At 42.2% G+C, this 15,192-nt stretch overlaps 1 pseudogene; it reads left to right on the top strand.

The window, feature by feature from the left end:
• Positions 1–15,192, top strand: part of LOC123823085 — a 35,572-nt pseudogene that overhangs the window by 19,201 nt on the left and 1,179 nt on the right.

Below are 15,192 nucleotides of genomic sequence, written 5' to 3'. Positions count from 1 at the left end.
TGCAACTTAGAGGCTGCCAGAGTCTGCCCTCTGGAGGGAGTGTCTGTGGAGCTCGTGGGAGAAAAGTCACCTGATTTGGTCACTCTGTGCCTTCTGAAAGAAAATGGGGATGGCAGAGAGTGGCCACCTCGTTCTGTGCTGGAGAAGCACCCCAAGCTGAAACAAATTGCTGCATCTTTTGGGGCCCTAGAGAATAAAGATGCTAGTTAAGTTCACAATATAGAACAAATAAAAATAGTTTACTAAAGGGATAAACCATAGTCATGTGTAAAACAATATCCTTTGTCAAGAGCTCTAGCAGAAGGAATAAAACCCGTTATACAAGAATTAGAAAAACAAGGGATAATTTTAATAAGACATTTGCCCTCTACTACTCTTACACTTCTAATAAAGAAGAAAGATGCTTTAGTCTGCTTGGGCTGCTATAATAAAATACCATAGACGGGACCAGGCCAGGGCCAGGTGGGAAGAGGGCTTCAACAACAGAGCTTTATTTCTCTCAGTGCAGGAAGCTGAAAGTCTAAGATCAGGGTGCCAGCCAATTTGGTTCCTGGTGAAAGCTTGCTTCCTACACATGGCTGCCTACTCGCTATGTGCTCCCATAGTGCTTCTTGGTGAAAACAAACAGATTTCTAGCTTTCTCTTCTTAGAAGGGCACTAATCCCTTATAAGGGTCTTACCCTTATGACCTCATCTAAACCTAATTACCTACTAAGGTCTCCACCTCCAAACACCATCCCATTGGGATTAGGAATTTGGGAGAACAGAAACATTCAGACCATAACAGAAGGTAAACTTAATAAACATGATCAACCACTGTACAGATTTGTATGAGAATTTTTAAAAAAGATTTTATGTATTTATTTTTAGACAGAAGGGAAGGGAGAGATAAAACAAGGGAGAGAAACATCAGTGTGTGGTTGCCTCTCACACAGCCCACACTGGGGACCTAGCCTGCAACTGAGGCATGTGCCCTGACTAGGAATCGAACCAGCAATCCTTTGGTTCACAAGTCAGCATTCAGTCCATTGAGCCACACCAGCCAGGGCAGATTTGTACAAGAATTTAAAGAAGTAAATAAATCTGATGCTTCATCAATCCCTGCAACTATTCTGACTCCAGTACCGTCGTCTGCAATAGTTTTTCTCCATATCTGTCTGTGTTCTGTCTTCTCTTTTCTTTCTTTCTGTTCCCCTAGGAGGTGACTCTAAATTGTTTGCTTTTGCTTATGGAAAAAGTCAAATATTTACAGCAAAGGACTCCTCAAGGGTTTTGCACTCTCCTATTCTTTTCTCTAGTCATGTACAGGAAAACGTAGAGAGATATGTCCCACCAGAGAGAGAAATCTATGGTTATTCAGAATGTAGATGACTTGCTAGTAGCTCAGAAACTAAAGAGAGGTGGATAACTAACACTTTGACTTTCTTACAGTTTCTGCCTGGACAGGGAGACAAGTCTCAGTAGACACATCGCTGTGTTGCTAAACTGAAATAAGATACTTAGGGCATCAGTCGCAGGCCGTAGAGTATGACAGTCTAAGGAGGCAGCCCACTTTGCAGATAAAATAGCCTACTACTGCTACTAAGAAAGAAATCAGACAATTTTGGGACTAGTAACGTATCATCGGCTGTGGATTCATTCCAGCTTTTGCAGAGGAGACCAAACCTCTGATGGAGCAGTTGCATGAACTCCGGTTTGTCCAGAAGAGGCCTGTGAACAACTCCAATTGGCTTCTAGTCTCTCCTCCCACTTTGGGGTTCCAAACTGAAAATCCCAACCTGATTCATCTGATATTCCTGTTCATATTGCACATCTGATGATGTTTACTCATGGGTCATGTGCTTGGGTAAAAGTGGCTTTCTGTGCTGTAGGGATTTGTCATAAAGCCATGGAGGTTCATGCTCCATCTGGAGTTAGGTCTGCACAACAAGTTGAGATAATGGTAGTGACTAGAGCTGCAATTCTTGATTCTGAACTTAAAATGAACATATGTGTTGCCCTGGCTGATGTGGCTTAGTGGATTGAGTGCCAGCCTGTGAAGTGAAAGGTCACCGGTTCCATACCCAGTCAGAACGCATGCCTGGGTTTCGGGCTGGATTCCCAGTGAGGGGTGAGTAGGAGGCAGCCACACATTCATGTTTCTCTCCCTCACTTTCTCCTCCCTTTCTTCCCTTCTCTTTAAAAATAAATAAAATCTTTAAAAAAGTCATGTGTTTTATATATTATATATACACTATATATAAAGTGTAAATAATAAATATATGTTTGGTGTCTGTCATACTACAGGATGAATTTGAAAAAATTAGAGAATTTCTAAATTCCTCAGAAACTAAAATATCATGGAAAAACTGACAGTTGATTTGTCAGAGGCCTTATAGAGTAACTGCCTGCTCGCATGTCAGTAGAGTAGCCCTCTTGTACCTGCAGTATCACTTTCTGAAGTTTCAGTTACCCGTGGTCAACCACGATCGATCCAAAAATATTGGAAAATTCCAGAAATGAACAATTCACAGGTTTAACATGCATACCATGCTGACTAGTGGGATGGAATCTCTCACCTTCCCTCCCTGTCCCTTCTGGGATGTGGCTCATCCCTTTGTCCAGCGTCTCCACACTGTCTATGTTCCCTGCCTGTAAGTCACTTAGTAACCATCTCAGTTATCAGATTGACTGATAAAATACACCACCCTTATTTTACTTTATAATAGCCCCAAAGTCTATCATATAACTTTTTTTACTATATATTGTTATAATTGTTCTTTTTCATTATCAGTTACTGTTGTTAATCTGTGTAATTTATAAATTAAACTTTATAATAGGTATGTATGCACAGGGAAAACAGTGCTGTGTGTACACACACACACACACACACACACGTGCTTTGGTATTACCCGCAGGTTCAGGCATCTACTGGGGGTCTTGGAACGCATCCCTGCAAATAATAGGGGGTAGCTGCATAGTGTTTTAGAGCTCACACAGACCAAAAAGATAAGGTTTCTAAAGGCGAGGATTGTCCTGCTAGAGGTAAACATTGCAAACATAGAAGCCACTCCGAATACAATAAGAAGCTTCTGTTTGTTCAAAAACAACAAACTCCACAGAAGGAAATAGGCGAGTAAAAGGGGTGGCATAAGGAGTCTGAGCTGTGGGAATTCCCTAACAAACCATTCCCTATTTGCCTGGTTTGTGTTGTTGTATAAAACTCATCTGAGTAAGAGAGGAATTTTAAAAGCACTAGACTCTTACTATACTCACTAAATAAATGAAATTATTCCAAACATATCAAAGATGTGTGCCATTTATCAGCAGAACTGCCTGGAGGCCACTGCAAAGGTAAGCACAGGAAGTTTTCCCTGACCAACTTTACTGGGAACCTGGTAGCAGCTGAATTTCATAGAACTACTATTTGTAAAAGGTAAGAGATTTTGTTTAGCTATGGTGTGTGTTGTGTTATGAGGGCCCCAAGTCTTGCCCTCTTCAAAAGCCACTGGTCAGGCAATGGTAGATTCCCTTAATAAACACGACTTCTGCTTTTGGTTTCCCAGAGCATTGAAATCAGACAAAAAAAAAAGTCATTTTATTTCTACTTCCAGGATCTAACCACTCAAACTCTAAAATACTCATTGGCCAATGTTTTGTAACCTACTGTGTTAAGATGGCCTACAACTTTGCCACTCATCTTTTTAAAAATTAGACAAAGCTGCCGTGGCTGGTGTAGCTCAGTGGATTGAGTGCTGGCCTGCAAACTAAAGGGTTGCTGGTTTGATTCCCAGTCAGGGCACATGCCTAGGTTGTGGGCCAGGTCCCTGGTGGGGGGCCTGTGAGAGGCAACTACACATTGATGTTTCTCTCCCTCTCTTTCTCTCTCCCTTCCCCTCTCCCTAAAAATACATAAGTAAAAACTTTTTTTAAAAAAGAGCTCTAAAAATAAATAAGTAAAACAGCTCTAAAATATCATTATTAGTTGAAAGTTACAGGACTGTTCATTGTTTCCTTAAAAGGAAACAATTAAGTATTGGAACCATGACTTCCAGAAGAGATTAAAGGATGGTGTAGAAAAGGAAAGCATCTAATTAATAGACAAACAGAAATCTGGAATTTACAAACAGATACTGCAGAAGACAAGTCTAATGTCACTTGACTAACCTCAGGAAACAAGCTCCCCCAGTCCCAGTATAGATGGATAAGCAAAGGTTGGCTGTTGTTCAGGAAGGTGTAATTGACTTAACCTTATAATAATACGACTGTTGATTTGGAATGATGCAAGAAAAAAAATGGCCTATAGGATGGGTTTGTCCCAAGAGTAATAACAAATATTACTGTGTACTCTGAAAACCGCAAGTTCTATTGGTAACCGGTGCTTCATAATAAGACTAGATGATGGCATTGGTGTTGTTTAAAAAAAAATTCAACAGAGTAAATGTGAAGATCTAATTGGCTTTCTTAAACAATTACTAAAAAAACCAGTTACTGAACCAGGCAGCATCCTATTCAGCAAAGAAGGGTGCTGGAGGGGTTGGGGGGAATATGGGATGTTTACAAAACGGATGGTTGTTGCAGAAAGAAGATTGGAGCAAGGGAGCTATTAACAAAAGAAAAGAAGGGATTGACCTTGTGGTGCCCCACCCCCACATTGTCTTTTTGGAGAGACGGAGGAAGATAAGGGTTTTTTATCATGCAGATTGCCTCTTCTTTCTTTTTATTTTTGTAACAATAAATTTCTCTTTTTACTTTGCTATGGATTTATAACTTTAGCCATTGTGCAATTTGGCACATATACGTTTCCTTCCCTCCTTCCTCCCTTCTTTCTTCTTCTTCTTCTTTTTTTTTGAATGCATATACCTTTCTGACTGTTAGGGTGGTCAGTGACTTGGGTTAAGCAGGATGTTGCAGTTGGGCTGCAACTTGTTTCGATGTTATCTTTGGGTGCGGGGTCCGGTCCTCCAGGTGTCAGGGTCTGGTATGTCATCTTTCGTAAATTCCTGGAGCCTCTGTGCCTTCAGGGCGCTTCCAGTAATTTTCTAGTCCTGAGGATAAAGGCTTATAAAACAATTAGCATCAGTCAAGCTTTATAGGGTCCAGCCAGCTCTGGGAAAGAGGGCCTGAGAAAGTGGCTTTTGTTCTATTACTGACCATCCTTTTTTATCAGTTGTATATTTTATCCTTTTTATTCTATTTGTTGTTTTAATACTAAATTTCATGTTACTTGATACTAGGTATGTTACTTGATACATCAGATATGAATATTGCCTTGCCTGTGTTCTTTGGTTTATGTGTTGTATTTACCCATCGCTTTTATTATCCTTGTTTCTTTTAAATGTGTTTCTTCTAAATAGCATACATTTCATTTTTTCCTTTTAACCTAATATGATGGATAGTAAATTTTAATAGGTGGTTTCCTGTTATCACATTTAAAATAACTAATGTATCTTATTTTGTTGTTATACGGATGTATACATAATAATTGTCACTCTATATTTATTATATTGTTTTAGCTTTCTTCTACTTTTCTTATTTATTTAATTTAAAGAACATTTCCATGCCCCACCCCCCTCACCTTTGGCAACCACACTTGTTCTCTATGTCTATGGGTCTGTTTTAGTTTGTTCATTCATTTATTTTGTGTTTAAAATTTTTTAAAACTAGTTTATTTATTAATTTTTAGAGAGAGGGGAAGGGAGGGAGAAAGAGAGGAAGAGAAACATCGATTGGTTGTCTCTCACCATCCCCCCGCCACTGGGGACCTGGCCTATAACCCAGGGATGTGCCCTGACTGGGAATCAAACTGGCGACCTTTTGTTTTGTAGGCTGGCACTCAATTCGCTGAGCCACAAAAGCCAGGGCTATTTTATTTTTTTTTAGCTTCCACATGTGAATGAGGTCAAATGGTACTTGTCTGTCTCTGCTTTATTTCACTTAGCATAATGCCCTCTAGGTCCTCTTCTTTCTATTGCGGGGGTGTGGGGGCTGGGCAGGAAATGGAGAGGCCCAGGTGACAGTGTACCCAACCGGTGCTTGACCAGTAAATTCCAGACTGGTTGATTAAGATGATGTTTCTGGGAGAAGTTGAAACTGCAATTAGATGAAGTATCAAAACTGGGTTTGGTATCATGAGCTTTTAGCAGGAGGGATGCCATTTGGGGCCCATGGTTTTCTCTTTAAGTGTTTTTGTATTTCACATCTGAGACACATTATTTGAGAAAATGGAACAATTACTAAATTTTCATGTAAATATGATGATACTTATATTTGATAACAACTCAGGAGAAATTTATTGGGCCTTAGAAGAAAAACTTAAAAATTTAAACTACTAAACTCGAGAGTTAAGGTACTCTAGACTTGGATTGTATAAGAACTTAAAAATACTACTAAAATAGTTAACTGTTTGAAAGCTCAAGTAATAAAAATGTCACAACAGATAGTAAAATTCATGTATGAAGAAAAATGTCCACAAATTGCTGACTAGGAATCTGATTTAAGCCTCAACATAGGCATGATATATGATATATTTAAAGGTTATTTTCCCAAGGCAAATATACTGAATTTTAAAATTCATCCTATTGTAATTTTGTGTTATTTTGCTTTGTATTTTACTTGGTGGCTATTTAAGCATCTGCACCTTGCCTAGAAAAAGGTCAAAACAACAGAATTAATATTGTAAAGTTACTATTTCATAGTAACACAGGGAAGTGATTGTAAGGGCAAATGCAAATTAAAAATAAGAGCTTTAATTCTCCCTGTAGAAAATAAAGCATGAGACTTCCTCCCTCTCAACCTTTTAATGCAGAACTTCTTCCTTTGTCTTTTCAAATGTATGTAAATTTTTTTCATGGTAAATAAGCTTTGGGCCATTCTCTCAACTCGGGAATGTTTTCTCCCCTCAAGGACCTGGAAACCTCTTTTTGAAATGTAATCAAGGGAGATACCTCCGGATACCCCGTTTCCTGGGAGGACATGGGTCTGACTTGAATGGATGCCAGGCTCCAAATAGCGAAACAACCGTATTGGAATGGCAAGTGTCTCCCCGGCTCTGTAGAGAGTGAGACTTCTTCGTGTCTTTGCACCCCTTCAGGTGGTGGTCTGTCGTGCACGCCTTGTTCTGGTTTCATGCTTATTCAGTGACACAGTTGTTTTCCTCTTTTCTGCTTTTGTGGAGAAAGCAGGTGTTCTGGGTTGGGAAGATTTTGTTTTTAATTATATTTCCCCAACACCCTTCACAGCAATGGGGGGAAGAGCAACTTTTCATTAATTGGAGCTGTATCAACTAAATATCCAGATGGAGGAAAGAATGTAAGTGAACTTTTATGAAAGCATACAGATAGAAAAGTGTAAAATCATAAATATACAGCTTGATGAATTTTCACAAACTGAACACATCCGTGTAACCAAGAACCTAAGTCCAATGCCTAAGAAGCCCCTGAAGCAAGAGTATGTCACCCCTAAATTGGCCACTTTGCCATATTGGTTAGTTTGAATTAAAGGCTTGTAAGAAACAGCAAGTGCAAAGAGGATCCTCCTTTTTCTTCCTCAAAGCAGGAGATAAAATTCCCCGTGAAAGGTGCCCTCCCTGTACCAGGAGGAAGGAGGACATAGCTGTCACCAGGAACAGGGAATTGGAGTCCTGAAATCTGTACAGACATTGCTAAACTCACCCTTATGTTCCTAGTTACTTCACCATGGACCACCCGTAGCCCAGACCCCTTTGTCTTGTCCATTCTTCACAAATTCATCATTTCTTTGTCTAAAAGGTATAAAAGCTTCCTGCTTTAGTCATACCTTTGGATCTCCATTCTCTTCTGAAGGCTGTCATGTACATGTGAAAATTTAATAAAACGTGCACGTTTTCCTCCTGTTAATATGTCTTACGTCAGTCAGTTTAATTTTTAGGCCCAGCCAGAGAAAGGCCTCAAGAGGGTGGAGAATTCCGCCCCCTACACCTCTTTCCAAGGATGGAGATGCATTTGCAAAAGCAGGCTGGGTGGGGGAGGCGGTCAGTGGGGGAGGTGCAGAAACCAAAGAGATATTCGTTGGGGACTACAGCCAAGATCTGTGCAAGAGATGGTGGGATTCGAGGCAGAAAGGAGAAGAGGGATCAGTTCTTCTTCCCAGGCAATCACCAGATTAATTTACGTGGGGAAGCAATTGTGATCTGGCTCCAAAAATTTCCAGTGCCCCCTTAGAATTTACAAGAGGCAAGCCCTGATAACGATGAACAAATGCCTCTGTCCTCAGAAGGGACTGTCCTCAAAAGTGGACAGTTGTAAAAGTGAGAGCACCGATAATATCCCCTCCCCAGAAGCTCGGTGTGCATTTACTCCTGGAAGGAATTGTGATCGGATTCTAAGAATTTCTTAGGGCTTCCCTTAAAATTTAAAAGTGCCCAAGACCTTGTTAACCTAAACACCAAAGGGCAAAGTGAGAGGCATAAGTATTTATTCCAGACTCATTCATTCAGGCAGAAGCCCAGATAGTGTTCTGATGAGGAGTCAAAGGTGATGGGTATTTATGAGACGGGGAAGGAGTTAGAAAGGAGATGTTACTACCGATGCAGATAACTAAACAATGTGATGCTCATACTAAACAATGTTTTTAGTTTTCAGTCCAGTAGTCATAATATCTGCTTTCATGTTAGGTCTGCAAATAGTCCTTTGAAACACAAGGTTGCCCTAGGCCCTGTCCAAAGGTTATTTTGCCCTGTTTTAACATTGCAAAGGTCTGAGGCATAAGACAAGCAAGGCAGTTCCTCTGGCATGGCATTTCTAACTCCATTTGTAAGTGGCTCTGTTTATATTATTTTTTTTACAACCCAATAAGTATAAGCAAATGCCCCGCCCCCAAAAGGACTTGCACCTCAATGCAATGTACTTTTTTAAAAGATTTTATTTATTTATTTTTAGAGAAGGAGAGGGGGGCAGAAAGAGAGAGAGAGAAACATCAATGTGTGGTTGCCTCTCACATGGCCCCCACTGGGGACGTGGCCTGCAACCCAGGCATGTGTCCTGACTGGGAATCGAACCTGCGATGCTTTCAATGCAATGTACTTTTTAAAGGAAGGGCCCTGGCAGGCGTAGCTCAGTGGATTGAGCATGGGCTGTGAACCAAAGGGTTGCTGGTTCGATTCCCAGTCAGGGCACATGCCTGGGTTGTGGGCCAGGTCTCTCGTGGGGGACACGGGAGAGGCAACCACATATTGATGTTTCTCTCCCTCTCTTTCTCCCTCCCTTCCCTTCTCTCTAAAATTAAATAAATAAAATCTTTAAAAGTAATAATAAATAAAGGAAGGGAGGCCCTGGCTGGTGTGGCTCAGTGGACTGAATGCTGACCTATGAACCAAACGGTCGCCAGTTCAATTCCCAGTCAGGGTACATGCCTGGGTTGCAGGCCAGATGCCTGGTAAGAGACATGTGAGAGGCAACCACACATTGATGTTTCTTTCTCTTTCTCCCTCCTTTCCCTTCTCTCTAAAAATAAATAAAATCTTAAAAAAAAATAAAAGAAGGGAGTACTTTGGTAGGCTTCCTGGCTTTGTTAAAAAGAATAGTCGGTAAAACTAACCTGGCCCTGGCCAGGCTGCTGGGTGGATTAGAGCCTTGTCAGATACACTGAGGTTCGATGCTGGGTCAGGGCACATACAAGAATCAACCAATGAATGAATGCATCAATAAGAGGAGCAACGGCCCTGGCTGGTGTAGCTCATTGGATTGAGCGTGGGCCTGCGAACCAAAAGGTTGCTGGTTCGATTCCCAGTCAGGGCACATGCCTGGGTTGCAGCCCAGGTCCCCAGTAGGGGATGTGTGAGACACAACCACACATTGATGTTTCTCTCCTTCTCTCATTCCCTTCCCCTCTCTATAAAAAAAAAACAACTAAAAATAAATAAATTTTTTTAAAAAAAGAGGAACAACAAACTGATATTTCTCCCTCTCCCTAAAATTAGTACTAAAAAAAAAAAAACTGGTCCTGTAACTGGAAAAAAAAAAAACCCAACCTGGACCTTGCAATAAGACCCTGGAGGGAGAAAAAAGACTCTAGAAAATGTTCCATGCATCGTCGGCCTGGAAGAGTCTGGCTTTTTTTTTTGAAAAAAATCTTCACTGCTTGACATTATACACAACAACTTGTAGAAGACAACGGGAGAACATGTTCATGATCTCGGGGTTGGGAAATATTTCTTTTCATTTTTTTCACATTTATTTTATTGCATTAATTGATTAATTTACGTTGTTTATTTTTATTTTTCAATTACAGTTTACGCTCAATATCATTTTGCATTAGGGAAAGACTTCTTAAACAGGACACAAAACGCACTAACCACAGGGAAAATATTGATAACTTAGTGTTTCTCAGCTCTGCCAGCACTAAACCAATCTGTTATACCTCACATATCTTCACTGCCCCTCCCCCACTGCACCCCCACAGTGTGGCTTCTGCTCTGTCTCCATTGTCTTTATCCCAGATCTCTAGGCTCCTGTTTTATGCAAGGCTTGTAGGTTACTACTTCAGGATGAATCCCTTACTTACAGAAGTGCACTTTGTTTTGGTGTTTCCTGAGATGTGCTGCCCATTGGCTGCTTTGCTGAGCTTGCTGTCTTTTAATTGCACATATCCCCTACAGGGCTCCTGTTCCATCTCTTCCTGATGTTTCCCGGGTCCTATAGCTCTTGGTGTGCGCAGGGATATAGCTGTCCCAATTCAGAATAAACCCTGTACTTACAAAGTGCACTGTTCTTATCTGGGATATGAGAGAGTGGGGCAGCTCATGATTTACTCTGCATGCCTGCCTGTCCCCTGCAGCTTCCAGGAGAATTCTAACTGCCTTGGGAGACTCCCACAACTTGCTTGGGGCTTGAGGGTACCTGTCTCTGAGTTTTTCTGAATATGCTTTTGTGAGATCACCATAACAGTCAAAGCACTGTCTCTCACAGCCGGGTTTATAATGTTCATACTCTTTTAAAAGAATGAATGCCTTACAAAGCCTACTGATGTGATCAACAGGTTTCTTCTAATCTGCTGAGTAATGAATTCTGTGAAGATTTCCTGACGTTGAACCGCTCTTGTATTTCTGGGCTAGACCTTACTTGATCATACAGAATATTCGATTCTTTGTTGTATTGCTGGGGTTCACTCACTAATCTTTTTTTTTAAACTTTGCACTTTTATTCAAAAGTGAGAGCTGTCCATTGGTTTTGCTCTGCACTCTCTTTATCAGGTTTAGGTATCAGGTTTATTGTTGGCTTTATGGAAGAGCAAAGGTCAGGATGGGGTAACACACCCTTGAAGAAGATGAATGAGTGGGGGCTTGCCTAGCAAATAATAAGACTCACTATAAAGCTACGACAATTACCAGAGCCTGACATTAGTACAAGGAAGTACAAGGGTAGACAAACTGGCCAGTGGGATGAAGCAGAGAGCCCTAAGCAGACTCCTCACAGATAAGATGTTCCTTTAATATGTGACACAGGTGGCAGATCAGGGGAGAAAGAGGAAATTATTCAACAAATGGAGAAGGAAATACCCAGTAATCAGCCCTTATCTGCAGGGGGACCATTCCAAGAACTCCAGTGGATGCTGGAACCTGTGGATATTACAGAGGGGTTTTTTACATATTGCTAATGGGAGTATAAATTGGTAGAGCCAACTATTTTGGGAAAAAATTAGGCCTCACCTGTCAAGATGAACATGTGCAGCCCTGACTGGTATGGCTCAGTGGATTAAGTGCCAGCCTGTAAACCAAAGGGTTGCTGGTTCGATTCCCAGTCAGGGCACATGCCTGGGTTGTGGGCCATCAATGTTTCCCTTGCACATTGATGTTTCTCTCCCTCTCTCCCTCCCTCCCCTGTCTAAAAAGAAATAAAATATTAAAAAATTATGAACATATGCATATCTTCCACTCTTGGGTACATATGCAAGAGGAACTTCCCTAGGTTGCACTAGGAGGCATACACTCAAAAGTTCATAGCAACAAACTGGAAACAACCAAAATGTTCTTCACAGAAATGACAGCATGGGAGAAAATATCTGTTATATAACACTGAGGAGAGAAAAGCTGATCCTAGAAGACTACCGATAGGATACTTTTTGCATCAAGTTACAACTATGCTAAATGGAAAACATATAACTTTAGGCATACATAAATATATACTTAAGCTATATAAAAAGGGGGGAGCAACCCCAGTGTCCTTTGACAGATGACTGAATAAACGAATGTGGCCTCCATACAATGGAACACTATTCAGCCATCAAAAGGAATACAGTTCTGACACATGTTACAACAAAGATGAACCCTGAGAACATTATGCTAAGTGAAATAAGCCAGCTATAAAATGACAAATATTATACAATTCCACTTATATGAAATATCTAGAATGGGTACATTCATAGACAGGAAGTACACAGAGGTTAACAGGGCCCAAAGGAGGAGAATGGGGAGCTATTATTTAATGGGTACAGAGTTTCTTTTTGAGGTAATTAAAGGGTTTGAGATATAGCGGTGATGGTTGAATATTTTCAGTGTAACTAATGCCCCTGAATTGTACTTAAAAGTGGTTAAAATGGCAGATTTTGTGTTACATATATTGTGTCACAAATTTTAGAAGCAAGAGAATGATAAATCCAAATGCAGGCTGGGCTCTGTGGGGTGTGGGGATCTGGGGGGCAGGGTAGTGTATTTAAGTTTCTGGTAATGGTCCTGTGCTGGGGTTGGATCCTGGCTCTACAGGTGTTAATGAGCTTATTTTTAAAATAAAATGAAAGCAGGCCTTGAATGGACTAAGTTGGTGGATAGTAATCAGATAGTAATCTGATTTTTTGCATTTGAATTAAAAAAAAAACTAGAAAAGCAAATACCCATGTTCCCATGAGTCAGGACATGATCTCATACAGAACATGAGAAGCCCACTGGGCTTCCCATTTGCTTCCTCCCTGCCACCAACAAGGTTTCTTTCCAGGTTTGCAAAATGGAATAACAGAAATAGACCCTTACAAATACTGTCAACTGATCTTTGACAAAGTCAGCAAAGGCAATTTAATGGAGAAAGGATAATCTTTTCAACAAATGGTGCTGGAACAACTGGATGTCCATATGCAAAAAATAAATAAATAAATAAATAAATAAATAAATAAATAAATCTAGAAAGACCTTATTATCCCTCACAAAAAAAATGAACTCAAAATGGATCACAGGCCTAAATGTAAAATGCAAAACTAAAAACTTAGAACATGATGACACAGAAAATCCAAGTGACCTTGGGTTTGGCAATGCCTTTTTTTGGATCCACTGCCAAAGGCACAACCCATGGAAGATGGAATAGCATACACAAAGCTTATAGCCACACTAGGAGAGAGCAACCTTGTCATTCTGGGATGACAGAAGAGTCCCCGGAGAAGAGAAGCTGGGCAGAGTTTTGGGGTCATGGCCTGGCTTCAGTGTCTCTGGGAGTTCGCTCGTGGGGTTGCCAGTGGGCAAGGTCACAAGCAAGTACTGGGAAACAGGGCTCCCCAGTCAGGCATCTGGCGGGGCTGGAGGGAGACCCGAGACCTCACCTGGTGGGTGGGTGGGGGGAATAGAAGAATGGGCTCCTGGCCTCCCTGCAGCAATCAGTGGCGGGTTGGAGTGGAACCCTCTGTGGGGTGACCTGGTAACCTCAGCAGATCCAAACTTCAGGGCATGGAGGGAGAGCAGCACAGGCAGGACAGGGCCAGTTCAGAAAAGGACCTGGGCCAGGCTCACCTTGGCATTTGGCCTTCAGATTAAAGAATGCTACAATGGTCACAGCGATCATGGTGGTGACAGCCCTCACTGTGTCTGTCTCTGAGCACCCTGTTCTGCTCCAGACATGCTGCCCACCACATGTTACCCTCCTGCCACACTGGGACATCCCTCCCCCTCTCTCTTCCTCGTTGCTGAGCTCGGATTGTAGTGGCTGCCCCTGCATCAACTGTTCCTGACCTCCCTCCTTCCCACACTCTCAGAGGGCTTCATATTAGGGAGAAACCGAGTCCAACTTCCGAGAGAAAAGGGACTTATCTGGCATGATGCTGGATAGAGCACCCAGGTGGTGGAAAGTCTGATTGAGTGGGGCTTGGGAAGCACAGGGATGGCCTCTGAAGGCCTGGACTGCAGAGTGCAAGCTGCTCTGTCGCTAGAGTCATGATGCAACCACAACCAAGCAAAGCTGCAAGAGAGGGAGCTGCCCGTGTTAGATAATGTGCTGTGCAGAGTCTGTGGGAAGCCTCAAAAGAAGGCTCCCAGCACAGACTCCTAAAGGTTGGGCACAAGACCATATCAGAAGTACTCACCACTCAGCAAGCAGTTGCTCATGCTACTGGGTTGTGGTACAGACTTAGAGCCTGATCACGGGACATCAAATGTCTCTGATGAGTTGCCTGTCATGAGCTGAGTACTGGGCAAACCCACCACATCTTGTGGCCAGGCAGGCTGAGCAGCAACCCAGTGGAGATGGCACCTTCAGGCCCAGGCTCAACTGGTGCCAGATGCTCAAGTCAGACACATGGACAGGTAGTCTGGACCCCAGGTCCCCTGTCTCCATCACTCTGGCACGCCCCTTCAGCTCACACCTATGGACTCATGGCAAGAAGTTCCCTATGACCGACTGGTGAGGGGGAAACACTCAGACCTGGGTCACAGATGGCCATCTCATTATGCTGGTAAAAATGGACGGCTGCTTCACTTCGGTCCAACTCAGGAAAGACGTCATGTGAAGATGGAGGTAAAAATTAGAGTGGTGCAGCTACAAGCCAAGGAACAACAAAGATTGCTGAGAACCGCCAAGAAGTTAGGAAGAGACAAAGGATCCTTCCTTAGAGCCCTAAGAGGGAGCACGGCCCTGCCAACACCTTCATTTTGGATTTGGAGCCTCCAGAACTGTAAGAGGCTACATTTCTGCTGTTTTAAGCCACCAGGTTTGTGGTCCTTTGTGGTATGGCACTCCCATTTTCAGGTCTGGGACAGGCAGTTCTGAGATGCACTCTATCCAGCTCCTAGCGAGGTCAAGTCCCAGCGGCTCTGAGGACCCACCAACCTGAGTGAGAGTGCACCCTGACTTCCATCCTGGAAACACTTCCCAACACAAGCAACCTGCTTATCAGCCCTTGTCTCAAGGTTTGCTTTAGGGGACACTCACATCCCTTCTCTGGATTCCTATAAACCAGTAGTCAGGGAGGAAGGAAGGC

The sequence above is a fragment of the Phyllostomus hastatus genome, unplaced genomic scaffold (genome assembly GCF_019186645.2).
Source record: "Phyllostomus hastatus isolate PE091 unplaced genomic scaffold, TTU_PhHast_1.1 phas_contig_471, whole genome shotgun sequence".
NCBI lineage: Eukaryota > Metazoa > Chordata > Mammalia > Chiroptera > Phyllostomidae > Phyllostomus > Phyllostomus hastatus.
The sequence above is the reverse complement of the archived record's forward strand: the minus strand, read 5'-3'. Positions and strand labels throughout refer to the sequence as shown.